Source organism: Strix uralensis, chromosome 3, assembly GCF_047716275.1.
Source record: "Strix uralensis isolate ZFMK-TIS-50842 chromosome 3, bStrUra1, whole genome shotgun sequence".
Classification (NCBI taxonomy): domain Eukaryota; kingdom Metazoa; phylum Chordata; class Aves; order Strigiformes; family Strigidae; genus Strix; species Strix uralensis.
In genome coordinates, this window is record NC_133974.1 from 46,155,676 (window position 1) to 46,177,687 (window position 22,012).

Below are 22,012 nucleotides of genomic sequence, written 5' to 3' on the forward strand. Positions count from 1 at the left end.
CACAAATGCATCTCCAGATAAGATCTAGGTATGCCTCTGAGAAGATATTGGTCTATGATCTAGGTTTAAATTGAAAGTGTATACAGCAACACTGAAAACTCTTGAGAAAATCACACATGCTCACATAGAGCTGTGCTTCCACCATTGGATCCACAAAGACGAAATCTGGGACTCTGCTCATACTTACCCCTCTACTTTGTGTCAAAACTGTATATCAGTGGGTACCCATGAAACAAGGCTGCAACCAATAACATCTGTTTTGTATGACTGGCTGTTGGCCAGCGTGTTACTCTGTCAATCACCAGAGTCTACTAACGTACTCCAAATTTAAAAAAAAAAAAAAGGCAAAAGTTTTCACAGGAATTGTGTATAACAACAGGATTTACTGACAAAGAAGATGGAATACACAAGAGAGAAATACATTTCCAACCATGTCCTCTGTGCTAAACCCTCTTTTTCCCCAGGGAAGGGTAAAGGAGATTTTAAAAGATGTCAAGGATATAGTGTTTTTAAGTTGATTTCAATTTACAGAGACATACACTGACTTTCTGTTGGATTGGTTAATGATCCTAAACAGTTCTTACACAAGATTAATGTCTATAATCTCTTGGCCCAAATGCTATTCTGGGCTATTGATCATAAGCCAAATGAGGACATCTTCACACAGCACCTTAGTTTGAGGATGGTCTTTTGACTTCAGTAGATATGGTACACTTCAGCAGGCTCAGGATATTAGACTCTGCTCTAGAAAATGTCTGTTACAATGCAAATATCTGAAGTTATTTGGAGTAAAAGGAAACAATGATACAAATGTGATAGGGCAGAATAATTTGATCAAATTAATTTCTCCAGAAAACCTGTAGCATAGAGAGGAAGCAGAATAATTTGATCAAATTCTGCTTCCTCTCTATGCTACAGGTTTCCTGGAGAATTTGGGCAAAACCCTTCACCAGCACTTAGTGTTCCCCCCTCCAAAATAAGGAAAGTAGTATTTGCCATCTGCTGAGATGGGTTTTAATAGAGGTAGGTGAGGAAACTTCACAAAATGTGCTGAAATCCCCAGGTGACGGGGTTAGAAAAGTATTATTAGCTGCAGTCACCTTATTTATTCTGTTCAAAGAACAAGAAGGACCACATTTTCAAAGGAATCTCAATTCTTCTTTCTGTTTGGACAAACACCGTTAAAGAGTAAATCTCATTCATGTGTCTTTCTTCACTTGGATTCTGAGTTTCTCCTCAATGGAAGTAGAAATCTTGCAAATACATTTGCATTTCGGAACAGCAGCTCACAACTTCTGCAGCAGCCACATGCCAGCAAGGGGGTGAGGAGGGGAAGCGCGGGCGGGGGATTGCTGCTCCGTGTCCCCGCTGCGCCTGGAGGAGAGAAAGGATTTGCTTTTCTCCCTTTTCCTCCTTCGAGAGGAATCCCGGGGGCGGGCTGGGAAAGGAATCCTGGTCACTGCTGGAACAGAGAGGGGAACGAGGCTCATTCATTCATTGACCACCCTCTGGGCAGGGTTAACATTCGCCTATTACTTAACCCGTTGAGCCACGCACTATTTCTCTGCCTGCTGACCCAGCCAGATTCTTTTCTCCCTGGTCCTGGTGTCAAGTGGAAGTAATGTGACATCAAAACTACAACTGGGTTGCTCTCCTCTACACCAGGCTTATGCATCTCACCTCCCCCGGCCCCACTGTCCTTGTGTCCCTACAATGCCCTGCAGATTTGCACTCCATAGCCAGGAAATACCCATTAGCATTCACACGGATAATACCCTGTGTGAGATGGGCCTCAACACATTTAGTGTAACTCTCAATGTAATTCTAGTATCAACCCAGCTGACCCATCAGTGATATCTAGCAACATTCCTGGCTTAGAGCTCTGCAAAGTCAATGGGAATTTCTGAATCTTTCTTTCTTAAGAAAATAAGGCTTGCATGGTCATGCTGGTTTTGCACATACTGATGTGTATGTGTGTTCATGTGTGTGTGAAAGAGATACTATTTCTTCTCTACCCCACTTCCTTCTGAACTCATTAGCACTTTCAGCTCAACCCAACAGAAGTACACAATGTTCAAATCCATCCTTCTTCCTAAATGTTTCATGAAGAGCAAATGGTAGAAGAGACAGATTTTTCTGGTGTCCTAGCTGAGAAGGTGGCTACAGGCTGCACATACCCACCAAGATATGCCACAGAAATTACCTGAGAGGGCAAAACACCCCAGCCCCCACATACACTCTGCTCATTGCTTGAGCCCTACTAGACACCAGAAGATCCACCCAGAAGACACAGTGCAATAGAAAATCAATTTTTGTAAATCTCAGTGCTAACAGAGCAACTTATTAGCTTTGCTTGCAGCAAGTACCTTTTCTGAAATCTTTTTCTAAAAAAAAAAAACCAAAGGTTGTAAAACAAATTTTTTTGAGGGTGACTGTATCTTACTACATCTATTTTGGGACAAACTGAAGCAGTGGTACCATTCTTTTCTGATTGTATTTGTATCGTTTCAACATTAATTGATGTTTATTGGCAAGACATCAGATTTCTCCCTATCTTGCTACTTTTCCCTGAATCAAAACTCCAAACAATCATTTTGCTTTAAATAAAATGCAATCATGGGTTAGTAGAATTGATTTGTGGATAAAATTGCTAGACTGGAGGAAAGGTGTGGAGATATTTTCCTATGAGTCAATTTCTTGGACAAAAATATATTAAAAAAAAGGAGCAGCTGAACAAAATCTAAGGTCCAGCATAATTTCTACAGCAGCTGTAAAGTGGCTAGATAGACATAAATGATAAGGCATTATATAGCTGCCAAAGTGAGTAAATTATAAAAGTGAGTAACTTATAGAAGACTGGAGGACCAAGGGATGTGTGCAGACGAGCAGAATCATGACCTCTCCAGATGTTTTAATGCTAACAACATCCTGCTTCTCCACTGGGCTTTTTGTGTTTTGCAGCAGAAAATCCAGCAATAACATTTTGTATTTGATATTAATAGTTGCTGTCTTCCTGCACCAGTAATGGTATTTAAAGGTTGCAACACAAAGAGATGGTGAAGGGAACGTTTTGGTTAGTTTATATCTGTGCATTGTCCTCTTCCATCAATAGTTGTTAGCTTCAGGTTCACAGGATTCTTTAACTCAGAATGAGTATGTTATCTTTTTAACCACTTATACAGTATGAGATCTTATCTGTGCTGCCATTTATACTGTCATCAATATCAGCAGTGAACTTGACCCACTGTGTTTATTATGACTCCTGTCCCTTATGGCTTTGAGATATACATATTTCTACTAATATCTCAAAATCTTTGTAGGAGTCTTGATATTTCTACAGATTTGCTGACATCAAAGTCACAACCAGCATCTTCAGCATCAAGTATGCATTTTGGGATCTGTAGCTGAAAAACGATGTGCAAGATCTCAGTAAGAATAATGTGTTGTGCTGTCTACCAGCAATCAGATTATTAACTGAATTCAGCTTCAGCAGGAAGTATGAATTGTCAGGAACTCATCTGAATTCAGTAGAATAACTGGAATGGATGCCATCGCAACAAACATGAAATCTGGTCCTATGTCTTTCTGTATTCTACCATGTTTAAACTTTAATTCAAAACTAATAGTGGTATAACTCATGGCGTTTGGTTAAGAGATTTTTTAACTCCTCCATTCTACTGACAAATTGTTAAATTGGATTTATGCACCAATCTTGAAATGGATCATTCTGTTTAATGGTTGATTTGTCAAGAACAGTACTGATTAATGTGCTGTCTAGATCAGAAAGGATTTTGATATATTTTCCTTTGATGATCTTAGTGGGAGAAGCTCAAGTACGTATCAAAATGCATCTTTTACTTTCTTTCATACCTGTTACTTGTTGATAAGTCTGGTGGTAAGGTGCAATCTCCTTACTCAAGCAAGGACTTATAATATGTTTTTCTCTCTGTATTTTGGTTTGCTGTTTCACCTGATCATGTAAAATTAACTATGGACAGCAAAATGGCCAGAGATGACCATCTGATTTAGGGGTCCATGGGAGGCAGAGCACGCTGTTGAAGCAGCATGCATTGCCCCAACAACAAGTCTGACCCATAGGACGGACACAGCTGCTCCTGCTGTCCACAGGGGCTGCAGGCCTAGGAAGTCAAGTCAGTGAAAACATTGTCTTTGATGTTAGTGACTCAGTATTTCATCTTTATGGGATACTTGTATTTCTGTGTCTCCGGAACTGAATAAGGGAATATAAATCAAAACTAAATTTCAATTTTGTTATATAAAATATAAGAAGATATCAATGCACTCAAACTGTTTGATGGTGTCACTTGAAGAAAGCAAAAGCCTAGCTAGCCTTCAAGTCCTATTAAGTTGTTTCAAGTTGATCAAGAGCTCTTTTCGTTACACAGCAAAACTCCTTTTTGAAACTTCTGCAGAAATTTGTGCTGCCTTTTTCTGTTGCCTTTTAATTATTTGTAGATCCCATTTCTCTTCTCTGACTGTCTCTTAGCTGATCATTTCAACTTTTAGATTCACTCTACAGTCTGATATGGCAATAGTCTAGGCAGGCATATAATTTGATGTGCTGGAGTCACTCCATTGACATTCTCAGAGCTAATGGAAGTAAATTAAGTTCATGCAAAAGTTTTACATGATGCAGATCCAAAATACCCCCAAGTGCAATCAATGCCTCCTTGAGTGTTTGATCCTTTTATTTCAACATGGATAATCCTACAGCTTGTTTGTGATTATGTTTCATCTGTTTTGAATTGTGCTGTTATTATTCAGTTATCATAAGTAAATTACCATTGTGTCCTAATCATCTTGAATTATCACCTTCTCTTTCACCTCCCATCCCTAAGACCTTGGGAAAGGATTGCGGCAGGGATGAAGGGAAAGATGATCATGTATCTGACCATCTAGTCACAGAAAATTTCCCTAAAGTCTAGTTTGATTTCCATAATACTGAGGCTGCATTGTTTTGAATTTTTAATTATTTATTACAGTCATCAGAGTGTGGCAATGTGACTGACCTATTGCTTTTTAATTATTTTGGTTGCTTTTGATAGTATTAACCATGACATTTTGCTGATCCAGCTACATTCTTCTTTTAGTTTTGGCCCTGAGATCATTCAATGTCTGTGTCCATCTCTGTCAACAGAAAGTCAGCTTCTTAAAAGATCACTTTTGTCTGATGGTATCTGTTGCAAAAGATTATCTAGTGCTCATCTCCAACTTGTGGATGAGAATTTGGGTTAGATTTTTGTCTTCCTTCTGGCACAGTGTAGATTCCTGACTCTAATAAAACACTTAGTATTCTGGGGTTTTTTTAATCTTGCTTCCACATGAAAAGGAACACTTAATAATTTCAATAAAAGAATGTCAGCAAGACAAGCTTCTATTAGTAGCCCCATGCCTGTTACAAAAGTTCATTATCTTTCCTTCATTTACTGATTGGAGGGGAAGAGTTTTGAAATAAGGCAGGTTCCCTAGTTACTCCTGGAAACCCCTGAGAGCTCAATGCCACCCACCCTAGTGTCTGTCATTATTCAATGCATGTGTTACACTCTTGTTTTGCCTGGGTCCAAGATTGTTATTGGCTCTTTCTACAAATATCTGTAAAATTCAATACCTTTTACACAGGACTCTATCAACCAAGTGGAAAAAAGACAAGAGCTGCAGAAACTGGTCCATGCTGGTGGGATAGAACAAGCTGTTAAAAATCACTTCCATTTCCATAGCCAACCACTGAAAATGAAAACCAGAACATGATGCTTCCCTCCAGGACTGTGTGGATGAGACTGAGCTCATGAAGCATCTCCTCCTCTCTGGTTCATGCAGAACCACCACCAGGTTGCAGAACCTGAGTCTAGTTCCAATTAGGTGGTATTGTGTGTTCATTTAAAACTTGTGCTTCCAGTTTGCATGACCTTACAATCTTAGAAAATAAGGTCTGAAGGAAAGATTTTAAAGAGGAGAAGCAGAAGGCCTTATGGATCAATATAAGGAGCCCCAGAAAACATAGACCTCCACAAAGCCTTTGGGGTGGGATTTATCTAACCAAAAAGCAATGCTGCTTCTCAAGTAGCAGTAGAAAAAAGGAACTGTGCCCTAAAAGTGCATATATTTCTGCCAGGAGAAGCAAACAATGAAAACTAGCTCAGAGGAAAATGTGTACCTTGCAGACATCGGAGGGGGAGATGACATTGTGATGCCTGCTCTTGACACATGTTTCCAAGAAGCAATATCTGGGGAAGAAAACAGTTCTTGGGCGAAAGAAACATTCCCTGATTGTCTTTTTCTGTTCCCAGGCAGGAGGCCTTTTGCCATCAAATGGTCAAATTCACCTTGATACAGTGTGGATGCATATACCTGCTGTGCACTGTCCTGCTCACTAGGCTTTAAACTTGCCTAGTAGAATGAATACGAATTCAGCCTTTGCTCCTGTTCTGCAAACTGTTGATTAGTATCTTTTAAAATATTTTTTAAAATAATATTAAAAATGCTGGGTTTAATCTGGTGGAGCCTTCTGATTTATTCTTTTCAAAGGGCACCCATTTAGCCCTAAAAGGTATTCTTTTTAAAGCTAAACACCTGAACAATTGTCCAGAGCTTCCCCAACTTCTCCCTTCCCCTGCAGACACTGCTTGAAACCTGGCTGAACCATGTACTCATATCCTGTAAAAACACTGGCAGGACATAGAAAACTTCTCAGACATAAAATGCTGCTGAGCTGTTTAATGCATTGACAATATTAATGATTGTGTCATGTCTAAATCCTGATTCCTTTAAGAAAATTGGTCTCAAGCCGATTTTCTGTGGAGCTTCTGACAGTGGGGAAAACACTGAATGTAGATTTTTAATATTCCTTCTCCTAAATGTTCTTCCATGTCCTATTACCACTACATTTCAGAACACCAAATGCTTTTTCTCCTCTTTGTGGTAAGCATGAATACTATTTCAAGGTGCATTTTTGCAGGGGAAGAAAGGGAAAACTTTCAACTCAGCCCTATCATCACTGCCAGCTCCATGTGTCTGCTGTTCTGCTGGAGAAAGCACATTAAAATGAACCCTCAAACTCAACAACTGTGGAAGGTAAGCAAGACATGAATGATGTCTGACATGGTTAGAGCAACGATATCATTATTTACCAGTGAGGTTATGGATGAATCATTATGAAGTGTGTGTTTTGAGCCATTTCCCGTTTGTATATGGTGATTGCTGATAAAACATCAGCATCAGTGATTACTGCAATCTTTACTTGCAACACCATCTCCACACTACAGAATACCATTATTGTTCAATATGAATTAAAAGTTGATTAGCAGACAAGTGGAGAAAACAGCAGTGCATTATATCCCACTTAGCCAAAAAGCACAAAATATCAAAGTTTTTTTTATAAAGGATACATGTTCCTAATCTAACTGGATCAAGACTTAAGCTGCTCCAAATGAAATGCTATCATGTGTTTCATCACTACATAATGAACTTCAACCTGTTTCATTGGTTTTACCCCCAGTCCCTGCACAGAATCACATGGACCTCAGTACATGGACAGATGATGGTACATAGTCCCAAGCATTTATTTTGTCTTGTATCCTTCTGTCTAATACAAAAATATATTGAATACATCAATCTTTCACAAAGACATTGGTTCCATTTTGGGGGGGCTTTGTTTGTTTATAGCAAAAGCACCTGCTCTAAAGCAGGGAAATGCCTATGGAAATTGTAACTTATAGAACATAATTTTCTGACAACCCAGTACTGTACACTTACCAGATATCCATACACCAAAAAAAAAAAAAAAAAAAAAAAAAAGAGAAGGAGGAGTGGAAAACAAGGGGAAGCAGTGTTAATGAAAACACCAAGGCAGTAAAGCACAGAAGGGAACAACCAGCAAGAAACTGCTCTGTGCTGTGCTATCATTACTGGCTCTAAAACAGTTTGCCCATTTGAGGCTCACAAAAAATTTGTAGCACTTGACCCACATAATTCTTTCCACAAATCTGTGTGAGCTTACCTGGCATTTTTCTAAATCAGTTTTAAAGGAGAGATATTTATAAATCTTATTATATCTACTTCCAGAAGGTTAGGGCAGCACACAAATTCTCAGATTGTTAGTGATGAGTCCTTTTCATTACTGAGATTTCCAAACTATGAAAAGATTTGTCTGAATGCTAAAAGCATGCTATAGTCTTGCCAGGTTTGTATAAACACTCTCCTCCTGTTGTACCATTCTCTTCTAAGGTTGCTTTCTGCAGTAGTTCTTTTTCAGTTAGAATACACATATTCCCTCAGAAACAATTAAATGTGAATCTGTTCACAACAGCCAAATGTTAGCTATTAATATTAATACAGAGGAAGAAAGAACTATTAAAGATGCTAGTGCTAGGTTCTTTGCAAGTCTTTCGGTTTACAGGAATTCATAGAAGATGCAAACTATTCCAGATCTGTTTGAAATACAAAGTTTTTATTAAATTTCAGGGGGGAAAAAGCAGTCCCAATCAAGCCCATGGGAATTTTTCCATTGGCTGCACTGTGCCAGGACTTCAAATGGGTATTTAACCTGGCGAAGAAATGAGTAGAGACGATTGCAGGATTTCCTCCCGTTTGAACGTTCTCATTAGATGAGGCCTCGGTGACCTCTGGGTTGACGGGTTGTTCCAATGTTTAATTGCTTTGACCTTCGGGGAGTTTCTTTTCATGTCCAACATAACCTTAGGTTTTTTTAGTGTAATGTGACAAATTACTTCATAAAAACAGCCCTGGATATTTTCATTAATTCTGGACAAATTGTGTTACACATAAAAGATGTCTTTTTCACAGATTCTGTAACCATGCCAAATAGTCTCATAATTGTTCCTTTTTAGCTACTTTGGTATATGTCGGTACATATTTAGAGTAATTGGTGTGCTTTATAAGAGTATATAAATGATGGTGTAATTCTAAGAATGAATAAGATCACAAAAATACACAGTTTTGACCCCCTACTCAGTAAACTAAGCCTTTCCAAGGGCCACATTTTCTGAAAATTAATCACTTGTTCTGAGAAGGGAGCACAGTCCCTTCACATTGCCACTGGGATGCTGGCAGAGCCACAGAAGAAGCCATGGTGGTGATGCAGAAAAAGTCCTGGCTGGCTCAAAACCAGCCCTGCCCAACTGGGAGCTCCATCTTCCACATCTCTGAGAGTCTGCAGAGCAGTCTAGCTGCTCCAGGGCGCTGGAAGTGCCACCATCAGCTGCTTTCCACACAAGTGAGGTATCAACTTCTCTTAGCACCCTGGGCCAAAACATATCAAGAAAAGCATTCCAGAGTCAAAGCACACAAGCTTGTGGATGTTTTTTCTGATTTTCCCTTCTAAACAAAGAGCATGGAGTTGCACTTGAAGTCTCCAGGTACCACACAGCGTACCTCCACCGCCTCCTCCAGGCTGACACCCCTGCGAAGGGAGAATGACCTGCTCCCTCACAGTAAATCCAATATAGCCAAATTTCTGCCTGCCACAGAGTAGCCTCTTCATTGACACAAAGTGCACTTATGCCAGCCTGCGCGTATGGAAATGAGATGGTTAGCTGCGCGGTTTACACACGTGGATCCCCATTTGCAAATGTCACCTGTGAAAGACAGAGGCCACTCCAGAAAGTACAAAGCTCGGGATTGTTTAGGCAGAATGGAAAATGACACCCCGGCATTTACAATGGGATTTTTATTATCGATGTCACAGATATGATACTTGCTACTGACATGCTTGAATTAGAAGAGACAAAGTAAACTGTTAGAAAGAAGAGGCCATTGAACTAAATACAAGTGTAACCCGCATGCTTATATTGCAGCATTCGATTTCCTCTTAAATCTCAGGAAGAGGGGGGAGACAGCAAAGGGGAGACCTGTGTTTCAGCTGAAATCTCTTGTGTCCATACAGGAGGGTAGGGCCTCTCCAAAAGCAGACAAAGAGCCAGAAGCAGGCAGTTACAAGAGCTTTCTTTAGGCTTTGCAATTCCCGCTCGCTTCCATCCAGGTGCAGATCTCTGCAAAGCTGCAAGAGGGGAAAAAGTCAAAAATATGGGAGTTGGAAACATCCCTGAGGACTTGAGCAGCTGATGACCTGTCAGGGCTGAAAGCTATGTTTGCTGTGTCCTAAGCATACCACTACAGATACAGCTTTTGGATCTCCAAATTCATAAGCCAAGGAAACGGTCATCTCATGACTCAGAGCCTGAAGCTGGCCATAAGAACCCATAGGCTTGTTTTCCTTGGAGAGGTTTGGACGGGAGGTGGGCTGAGAAACTGGGCAATCCAGATGATACTCACATGCCCATTTGCTTTTAGGATGTATTGGAAATTCAAACTGACTGGTGCTGTATGGTGAAAATGGGAAAACGACAAAGCTTCTAAACAAGTCAGCCAAAAAGGAGAAGTGTCATTGGTCACTCTAAGCTTTGTAGCAACTGCGTATAATAGCAGCAATATTGGGAATGAGTAAGTTTCATCTCTACAGGTTCTTTTCTCTTTTAGGGAAATAAAAGTATTTTAAAAGCATATCCAGTATCATTTGTAGAAGACTGTTTGTGTTAAGTGCTTCATTCCCCAAGAAATTTGACCCCTGATGGCATTTAGGATCATAGCTGAAAGGATTAAATCTATGACAGAAAGACACGGATAGATTATGAGATGTCTTGGAAGGGCAAAAATCTGGTCCCTCCTTCTGCAAAGCTGTGTACAAATAAAAGAGTGCGGCTGTTATCCATACTAAAACCTCAGTGTCTTCATCCCACTCAAAGAGCCTCTCTAAGCCCTGTGCTGTCAGGAATAAGAACAGTGAAATAAGCCAGTGTGTGATTCAAATATTCCTAAGTGGTCACTGAAACACACTCCTCTTGGCCACAAGACCGCATTCTTCAACCCTGTTTGCTGCACTATGAAACACATGAGGTCATTTTTATCACAAGTCTTATGAATAGAAACTGGAATTTTCTACAAGGTCTTCTTTTCTTATCCCTCCTTCCCCCACCCCTTTAAAAACAACTCCCAGTCCGTCAGTACAAGAGGGCTCACTGTCTGGGAGTTTCCTGCCCATGATGCGTATAGCATTAGAAAAGACCTGGTGGCCCCGCCGGGTCCGCAGAGCGATTTGCCAGCTTACCTGGAAGCAACCTGATCTTCTCCTCCTGCCACCCTGCCTGGTGTCATCTAGCAACAGTGGGAGATTTAGAAATGTCAGGAATAACAGATGCCATTTTTCCTCTAAAGCCAAAGTTTTATGTTAAGGAGGGAAAGTGAATAATACATTGCAGGTATCTATAACAATTAGATGCTGCCTGTAAGAACATGAGCTCCTCAGGAGGAACAGTGACTGGAAGGCATGCAGACAGCTACCTGATGAAGCAGTGTTCACTTGATGAAATCTGTACTCTCAGCATTTTTAAACAAAAAACAGCTCCTTTAGGGTGAGACCTTTAGCACTTGGTCCAGAAGGAGTACAGTGCAGGACTTTTGATCCAGGCATCTTCCAATGCTTGCTATCTGAAAACTAGAGCTACAATTTTGTATTGTTTTGAGACTCGAATTGGGAGTTTCATCACTTCTCTAAGTAGAAAAGGAATCAATCCATCCCTTATCAACTACCTTTTCTGGTTTGCCTTTTGCAGGATTATGTAGTATATGCTAAATGCAGTGCAAATGAGTAGTCAATACACATGAATTACTAGCCAGCCTATTAACATTGCCTAGTTGTGCCAAGTAGAGACTTCTGTGTTCAACCATTTCTCACACACAGCAAGGAAGAAGGGCAAGTCTTTTAGGTCACCAAGGGCACTCTGGCTAGTCATCTCAGTCAATAGTAAACCACAAACCCTATTCCTTGGCATCAATAACATTTCCACTAAAAGGTTATGAATGAAAAAAATATTTTAGATTGTAAATTCTTTGAGTTGACTTTATATTCTTAAATAATTAAACAAATTCTTAATTATTTAAATTATGTACTTCTACTAAAATTGAGATTTTACTGACAGTATCTCATTGGAACACACTAGACTGAAATAAATAGAAAATAGAAGCTCAAGGCCCAGTCGTGAAATCCTTTCTGACATGGGTGGCAGCAGAATGTTAGGGCTACTTTTCAGAATGCAAACAGCACTTGCTATTCTGTGTTTCACTCTTTCAGTAACTTTCTCAATTGAAGTCCTGCTGGAGCAAGAAGGAAGCCTTACCTAGAGAGCACGCCCCATCTGGGATACATCTTGCAAGTTTTGCATACTATTATGAGGACCTAAATTGAGCCCTCCTGCAGTAGCACAGAATAGGGAACTCCAGCATAGGAAAAAACCACATTTAGATTCACCCAGATTTATATCCTTTGATCAAAAGTTGCCCCTTGTGCTTATGAGAATCTCATGTAAATATCTGCAAAGTTACTCCTTTATCTGATTTCATATTCCTTTGCAGAACAGCCTTTGCCATGTTATCTACAACTGTGGTTTCTCAGGCTGCTGAAATCATGGCTCATAATGCTGAATATTAGTATCTCATTATCCTTGTTCTTGTTAGGGATGTATCTACCCCTTGTTTCAGAGGCTGTGACTCTATTTTATCCCTTATTTATGCAATACCTATAAAAATGGGGTCCTGCTGCAAAACTGGTCTCTCATCTGCCAAGATAATGAAAAATATTATTTTTATTGCCACTAGGTTTTACTTAGCTACATCTTTCAAAGGACACTGCCAAGGTTGGTCCAAAGTTTAATTCTCACAGAAGTAGACTTTTACGAAACATATGTCTGAATAGAAACATTGCCATTGATTTTTTTAATTGCAAGTGAAAACAGTCGTATTTGATGAAATAACCATTCCCCTGAACTCTCCACCCTAAACCTGAAAACCTAAAAGTGAAAGTGACTCAAACGCAGGCGAACCTGACTTCATTGATTTCTATTGCCCATGGTGAGAAAACACAACCAGTAAACAAAGCAGAAAGAGTGACAAGTAAATTGGATTTTTAAAAATTCTTTCACTTTTAATAATGTTAAGGTGGGATTTGTAACACAGGTAAAGGCATTTGTTTGTTTGCAACGTAGGAGTTGTAAGGTGACAGTGTCCCTTTAAATACCTTCCCACTGTAATTTATTTGCTCCAGGAACGATGGCAGCAAAGTTCACACTGGAAATACTCACAGCTCCTGAAGAAGTTAAATTTGCCACAGGCTTCACAACCTTCTTCAGAGATACCTTTTGCTTTCAGGTAATACCAAAGCAAGTCTTTGCCCCTACCTATTTCTCCCTCTGTAGGAGATGGGACCTCCAACGCATCCCAAAAGGGTGCTTGGGGACACCCTGACTCTCCCACCAAGAAAGGAACATGAAGATCCAGGTGGCTCAGGTGGGGCTGGGTGTGATGTCCTTCTTTCAGCTTTGCAGGGTTTCACATCCAAAGACGAAAGCCCAGAGGCTTTGGTGACACAGCCCCCATGGACTGCCTGGATCGCAGCACATGGTAGGGAAATAGACTTTCCCCCTTCCCACAAGCCAAGGAAAAACCTGTCTAGCTGTCAGTCTTGATGGTAATTTAGCCCGCATTTTGCTCACACCCAGCTTCTTTGGAAATCTGCCCGTGTTCTGCCAAAGAGGTGCCTGAGTCAAAGCAGAGCAAGGATATCAGGATCTGGTGTACTGTGGTGAGGCACATCAATGATTTAAGCTGATCAAAACTACCACTGTAGGATACAAATTGCTGTACCAAACTGAAAGTCTGAATCCTGTGCAAATGTTTTATATTGTTCGGGACTTTTGTTATACTTTGCATACCATATCAAATGATGTTTCTGTAAAAATGTGAGGCTTTTCAATGCCAGAATTGTTAATGTCATAAATGCCTGAATAAAGTAACAGCAAAAATCTGTAAACAGAGGAAAGCAACTGTCTTTGCTTCCATTCATCAGCACGTCTGGATAAAAATCACCTTTCCTGTTTAATGTTTGCCCTCCATATTTTCAAGTGTAAAAATTCGAGAAAAAAAAAAAAAAAGCTGTGTAGCAGCTGGCCCATTTAAGAAGGTGATACATATTATTCAAATGATTACACAAATGGCTAAAGGTGATGCATTATTCCCTATTTTCATTTGTGCAGCATAGCTTCCGCATGGTGATGAACTATGTCAACCAGGAACCTTGGCTGCTTTCTATTGGAGAAAGCCCCTCAAAGATCTTTGATGTGACAACGAAACTGGGAAATATTACTGACTCACAGCCTTTAAGCAATCAAGAAGTGATCAAAGCAGTGACTCAAGAATTCAAGGGAAAAATTACATGCTCAGGGAAATGAGGAAAGCTTATTACCAACTGATATTCAACAGAACAGGCAACTGAAAGTCTAATTTTGTGAGATATGGTTTTAATTGGTATTCACCGATTTATTGTATATTACTTATGTAAAAAGCAGCTTTTAATTCCAAAAAAAATGAATGACTCAAAATTCCAGTCATGAAAGTGTGGGGTGGAAACACTTTGTCCCATTTCAGCTCTGTCCAACTTCTATGTAAAACACAGGGCAGAGAGAAAGCCAGAGCTCTTCAGAGTTCACCTCCGTACACTCAGCCTGTGAGCCATCAGCCTTGTGCAGATTTGTCCTCTGCTGGAAGGTGAAGGGCTGGTGAGGGCATCTGAGCATCATTCAATGAAGTGCCTATACCTGCAATTTAGGCGGGGGCAGAGCCGAGTGCTGCAGTGTTTGCTGTTGTCGTGACCATGCCCCAGGCCGCCTGCCAGTTCTGCAGGTAGCAGCACCCTCTCCAGCCAGCACCTGGGGGCACCCTGGGATGTGAAGGCAAGATAGCTGAAGGCACACGGGTTTTGGGGGAGAAGAGAGTGCAGCCCTCTTAAGCCACCCTGTGCCACCTGCCCTGGCCCTTCTCACTCGGTGCTGGGTTTGGTTTGATGTTTGGCGTGAAGGCATGCCTGCCTTCTGGGAAGGCTCAGATCCCTACCATGTGGCCACTCAGGTAAGATGGTGTGTGAAACGCAAAGGCAAAACTCTGTCCTCAAACACAAAAGTGCACCTGGGGAAGCTCCAGTCAGCTGTCCAAAGTCAGTAGGATTTGGGCATCCAAACGCTCCAGGGAGACTCCTACAACACACACTAAAGTGAAGTTATTTTGCTGTGCGCTCTCTTGTTCTAATGAGGTCTAATCACCATATTTCCCAGTTTTCCACCATGGCTGTGCCCTCACTGGTGTTGGAACAGGCCATGGGTGCTCACCATTGCCCAGAAGCCTAGGTGTGCACTAGAATCAGTCACTCCAGCCTGAGGACCGACCGCAAGGAGACATATTATGGAGCTTCACACAGCTGTAGCCACTGAGTGCTCATGAGACAAGGTCACACTCCAACAAGATTGTTTCCTTCATGGACAGGTTAGAGACAGGACGGGGGAAATTCCTTTCATCTGATAAACATCAGCAAATTTTTGTCTTTGTTGAAAATACCAGTTTGTTTGCCTGGCAAACCGTTCCCTCAGACTAGCTACATATAATTTTCATGCACCTCAATGAGAAGACTAACAACTAACTGATTTTCTGGCTGTCCATTGATTGCTTGTCAGGCATCACTATATATAAAATACCTTGAATATGTCAATGATCAGGTGAAGATTGAAGCTACTTGTCTTGATGTTACATTCTATTCCCACTAGACTCTATTTTTTAAGTTCTCAAATGCTGCAAAATGAGAATTGTACATTTTTAGTGAACGCTGAGAGGATGATCCATGCTGACAGGCGTTCACTCACTATCTGCCACAGGTAACCCAGCATTAAGGTATAAAGCTTCAGGGCACTGAAAGGATTTGATCTAATCTTATATTATAAGAAGCATCCAACATTGTACATTCTCTTTCCCAACACAGACACTTATGTACAGCCTAAGGGCCCAATCCTGCTCCTCTTGAAATCAGTTGGATTTTTTGCCATTGCTTCAGCAGCAGAGGGAGAGGGAGCAACTTTTATAAGGGCATTACTGATGGCTGGTTCTTCAGTCTTTCCATCCAAATCACTCTTTAATGGGAGAAGGCAGACACAACAGTGCTGGAAACACTACCTGCATAATTAGAGCGACCTGCCTTCCAGCTCTTTTCTGTCAGTTAACTTCGCTTCTGTTGCTCTTCCTTGCCGAAAATCTGGGGGTAGGTGCATTGACTGGTGATCCAAATTAAGGAAAGGAGAGGCTCTTTCAGCAGAGACAGAGCTGTATGAACATCAAAAGGTTCGGGGTTCTTCTGTGAGTCATAAAAACAAAAACATTTAACTACGCTAGGATGACATCAATGCAGCATGCAGATACTCTCAATACTAAATACTTCTTGTAAGCAGTTGATGAATTGTGCTTATTGAAACAAAGCCAGAATACAGAAGCCGATTATTAAGACTTAAGAATACCTTTCCTCTTCCTTCCCATCTTGTTAGCCAGTAAAATGCATTTATTGTATTCTATCATTGCCATTCATTGTAGCACATCAGACTTTAAACTGAGAAGATGTTAGAGATACTGTGCATATCTGCAGAAACTGAGAAACATGAGGACCTAGCTGAATGCAGGTTTTCTCTGTCTGATCTTTTCTAATATAAACATTGGAGCACTCGTCTGACAAACCCCGGGACTGATCCCACAATGTTCATATTGGTAATCCTTTCTCTTACAAATAACACAAGTCCTTAGAAACTGGCTTTTAGCTGCTTGCAAGAAGCACTCATCTCTTTTTCCATCAGCTGGAACTACAGGACTGGGGTCAAAAATACAGACTCTAAAAGAAAATATTGACCAATATGAAGGACTGCATCAAATGTTTTTAATAGCTTCAAACACAGAGACAGAAATTAGATGTATAAGCTTGAAGAAAACAATCCAAAAAGGTCTGGTTTCATATCACATTATCCATTCCTGGCTGGCTGTAAGCAGCAGCTCCTGATCCAGCTAGGTCTTATTCATGTGGGTAATCCCTTTGACCCTAGTCATAAATACATTATTCTAGCTCAGGATAATCTCCAAGTATCAATCTGAACTGATGCCTGTGCTCTTGAACACAAACGTACATTTTCTATTTCTTGAATCTCAGAGCTGTAATAGTAAGCAGGCTGTCTTAACATAATACTTTGCCTTAAAAAAATTATCCAAGCATGTCCCACCAGACCTGACTTTTAAAAAGAAAAAATCCAGGTGGCTCAATTTGGAAAGAAACTTTGGATTTGTTGTAGTTCTCTTTCCGTGCTCTTTTTTTCCCAAAGGCAGACATTCATACACATATAATTCCCTCTTCTTGTCACTGGGCTTCTGGGTCAGTGAGCATTCCTTTGCTGTAGTGTTTTTCAGATGAAACTCCAAGAGAAACACTGTCCTCAATGATGGGTCGGATACAGAAGAGGAGGATGGGCAAATATTCTAAGATTGGCCTGGATTTGTGCCAGGAGCAGAAGAAAGGAGCCTTTGTGTTTGGACATCTGAAGGCCAGGCATAAACATGTTAGCCGATACTTAACACCCAAAGCCAGAGCCAAAACCGTTAGACACCCTGAATAATCCTCACTAGGCCTCCTTTGGGTTTCAACTGCCCATTACAATGGGGCAGCCTCCTCCAATTACCAAATGTGTTTCTTCTAAAAACATCCTTACAGGAACTCCCAAAATAGCAGCGATTAAAAGCAAACAGCCTGTAATTCATTGACATATGCAAACCTTTTAATGTTTTGCTGGAGACAAGTTGCAACTTTTTGTACCTACAAGACTATTTATGCATTTTTAATAATTACCCTTGTATATTATGTGATACAATTCCTTTAGGCATTTAGTTAAGAGAAGCAACAGAATTCACATTCAAAAGAAACTGTTAGTTTTGCTGCAAGAAGCGCAGCTAATTTATGTAGTGAATTTTTTATACATTTTTCCCCCGATTTCTCTTCCCTGCTGTCCTCTTCCCCCTTTCTTCTTCACTACATTAAGAAATTCTGATGTGCCTGCAGCAACATCCACTGGTAGGGAGTGTCTGCAGTGATGCCAGCCCTGGCTTTCCGGCAGTGGAAGCCAGTAATGTGTGCTGCTTCAGCAGTATGCGCTCCCTTATAAGCCCCATTGGGAATCGCCTTACCCTAGGGTCCTCTCTAATCACATACCTTCTGCAAGCTGGCGGGTTCCCTTGTTGCCTGATAGACAGTAATCCCGATCCCATCAGTTCTGCTCAAAAAACAGCACGAGGAAATCTTTTCTGCAGATCAAGAATAAAGATGCTTTCACAACCAACACGGTCTTGCGAGCTCTGACTTGTATTCAAGCTCTAATTCTTGGGTTGCTTGCATTTTGACTAACGCCTTCGGCTCTCCTTTAGGATGAGCTGATCGAAGTGCCAAGTGGGGAAGCTCAGGCCCAGGGCTGGGCACAGTGTGCCCGCAGTTCCCACCACCGGCACAGGCACACACGGTTGGGGCAAGTAGAGCCCGAACTAACTACACAACTCATCAAAGCAATGTAGGTTGGAGCAACAGGCAGCGCTTGACCCGCCTCAAGGGTAAAAAGTAAAGAGTTAGTTTCTTCCTCATCAGACACCAAAGGACCATATCCCCAGCTGTGTAGCTGCATTGATTTCACCCATTTATACCTGCCAAAAACCTGATTCTCCCTTGCTTTTTATAACAATAGCCAAAGAAAGCCAAGTCAAATACTTTGGTGTTACTGCTGTTTGACAATATATTTGAGGAGGGATCTTGAAGTCAGCCACTGCAGATACTACACTTAAGGAAAATGCAAAGAAAACCTATTGCTTATCATGTGTAGGTCACCGTTCCTGCACAGCAGCATTTCCCCTTGGTTTCAGAAGGCAGTTTGTCAAATCAAGAACTTCATTTTCCCATTTTAAATTAGCAGTAGATAATTAGGAGCTGCCCACATTAAAATATTGGTGTTCAAAAGTAAATAAATACCAGCACTTCCCTGTTTAGACAGTAAGGAGAAGGCTTTGCATAAAAAACCACAAGACATGGGAGAATGTGAATAGTAAGAAATTCATAATAAATAAGGATAAACTCTTCTTTATGTGCTTACTGGATTCATTTATTTTTCTGTAACCAAGAACCTATACAAATAAATGGGACACAAAGCCAACAGATGCCTTGATACCTGCCAGTTCTTCAACCAAATCTACTGGAACACAAAGGAAAGGGGCGAGATTTACACAATGGGCACACCGAGTCAGCTCTTCTTTCAACAAAACTGCTTCTCAGCTCCTACAGCTGCAGCAGGACAAGTCTAACACTAACAAAACCACTTGCCCAGGTCTAACAGTATTTCGGCTCAGCTCCTTGTTCAGCCCCAGACTTCACTTGAGACTGTGATTCCCCATGGGTGAATCCTTTTATGGCTACACCAGTGGCAATACCAAGCCCTGCATCGCCAAATTCCTGGCATCATGCTATGTGTGGGATGAATCTTTGGCTGCAGAGCATGCCTGCTGCCAGCGGCATGCACGAGGTAGTTTCAGTGCCTGGAGAAAAAAACAGCTGAGCAAGAAGCACCTAAGCCTGTCTTCAGTGCACATGGCAGGACTCAGACTTTGCAGGGCCGTCACTCAGTCTGGTGTTGGACTCCCCAAGCCTGTGCCACTGAGGTTGCTTATGTACACATGTATGTGCCCACAGCCTGATTGTAGCCCTAGCAGTGGTAGGGCTGCCAGGTGGCTGGAAATCCTAGGCAAATGTAGAAAATCTCCAAATTCCTGCTTAAGAAGTTTTCTAGGTAGGGGAAGAGATCCAACCACAGAGTAACCATCTTTGTGTGGCCTTATGTCCTTTGTGGGAGTTCTCTCCTGGAGTTAGGTACCTCCTCTCAGATTTTCTAGCTCCAAAAAGTGCCAAAAGAATTTCCCAGACAGGTTTTTGGATGCTCGAGTTTGGTCTCACAGGAGGCCGGTGGGAGACCCTGGTTTCACCCTATTTGAACACATAAAGCTACTAGATTGAAAAAATAATTATTTCTCCCTGACCTCATCTCAGTCCCTTAGAAAAGCTCATTTCCTGTGACTTTACATGCCAGAGTGGGGGAATGGAAATGCAGCATTGTTTCAGTGCATCGCAGTGCATCTCTGCTTGTAGCAAAGTTATTTTGAGAAGAAAAAAGACTTCAGGGTAAGTAAGGTTTACCAAAATAATAGCAGCAATTCATGTAATAGTAACAATTCAGAGCAAAAGTGCAAGATCATACCTGTTTCTATCTCTTTGGGGAACATTCACCAGGAGAAATTGTGGAGCAGAATCACTGAACAAATGTCACTTTCATACATTTTATGGGCAAAAATTATTGTCTCAAACCCTTCTGAAGCACCCAGATGCTCAGGGTACTTTGCAGTACTGTCATCCCACTCCAGGTGGATTTTCTGCCACCAGGGAGAAGCCAGCCAGGGCTGCCTCACTCAGGGATGCTGGCTTTATCCCGGTGAGCTTGATGAGTTGACTTGGTTAATGGACAAGACTTGCTTATGGCACCATCCCACCCACCCAAGTGTCACATACCTCCAGAAGCCCTTAGAGCTCAGTCACACGGCAGTTTAATGGCACAGTGGACATTTATTTGGGATGGCAACTTTCCTGCACGATTCAAGAGATATAAGGAGGTAATTATTCATGGAGTTCTCTGTGTGACAAAGCTATTTAGAAGGGATCACAGCATGACTGAGGGAGGAGCGTCCTCCTTTATTTCCCCAGCAGAATGGAGTCACTACCCAGCAATGTTGTAAGCCTCCATATTTCTCATTAACCTTAGCATTTCCTTTCCTGCCCTGCAAAAAGCACAATGATGTAGACTGGCAGTATTGCTCCTGCCCTAATACCTTGCTGTGGCTTATGTCTTTTGACCCTCTCTCTTGAGCCAGATTTAAGCCTCTGATAGGCTTCATACAAACACCTCTGTGAGAAAAGCAGGACTGTTGAGGAGACAGGCAGGAGAATTATCAAATAAACTTTCCATTTTATTTACAGTTCAGGAGCCTTGCAGAATGACACACACTTATGGTTTGGGATCACTAGCAATTATTGTAAAGGTGAAAGCAGATACTGCAAATTTAACAAGCCTTTTGTATGAACTAATTGCATTAGAATACATTAGTAAGGGTGCACATTGTAGGTTTTATGTTTCATTGGAAAGGTCATCCTAGATTCTGGTTGAATAGTGAAAGAGAGGAAACCATATTAGCAGTGTATCCAGCAAGTGTCTCTAGGATGAATTTCCTTCAGGTCATTTGCATTATTTGATTGTAGCTGAATAGTTCTCCCTCTGCTAAGCAAGTAGGGGAAGACCTACGGTGACAATAGGGGAAGTTCAAAGTCTTTGAGCCTTATTAGAAGGCTCATTTTCTGCACTCATTTTCATGCACTCGTTTCCCAGAACTAGGCTAGCAGCTGTATAATCAGGACAGCAAGTTGACATGCCTCCTGTAAAATACAAGCCTCCCAGGGAATGTTGCTGTTAGCTTTCAGAAGGCAAGAGGGTTCCTGCTTCTTCAGAGGCACAACACCCCAGTGTGCGACAACACAAAGTTCCCCTTGCTGGTCTCTCTGCAAACAGTTCATGCCTGCCACCTGAGCCAGGGCATGCCAGGAGGCCATGCGTCAGCAGAGAGTTTCTGAGCAGACCCAGGGCCCCCTCCAGGCCCTGTTTCAGCCACCTTGGATGTCTCCAAACACTGTGCTGGGCACTGTCACTACACCAGCTCCATCAAGCCCACAGGGCTCCAGTGGCTTTTCAAGCCCAGGGATGGTGGCAGCACTGAAGAGGCTGCAGAGGACACAGGGGTGGTAGCAACAGAGCCAGCATTTGGGGAAGGGAACTGGAGCAGAGCAGCTGACAGGATCCTGAAGGAGAGGAAGGGGTGGGAGAGCTGGCCCCACTGAGGCACAAAGTTTCCATTCAAAAGGGAAAACTCCTCTGCCAGTCAGGCAGAACTTCTAGGTAAATATCTGCCAGTTCAGCCTCATCCCATGGCTGCA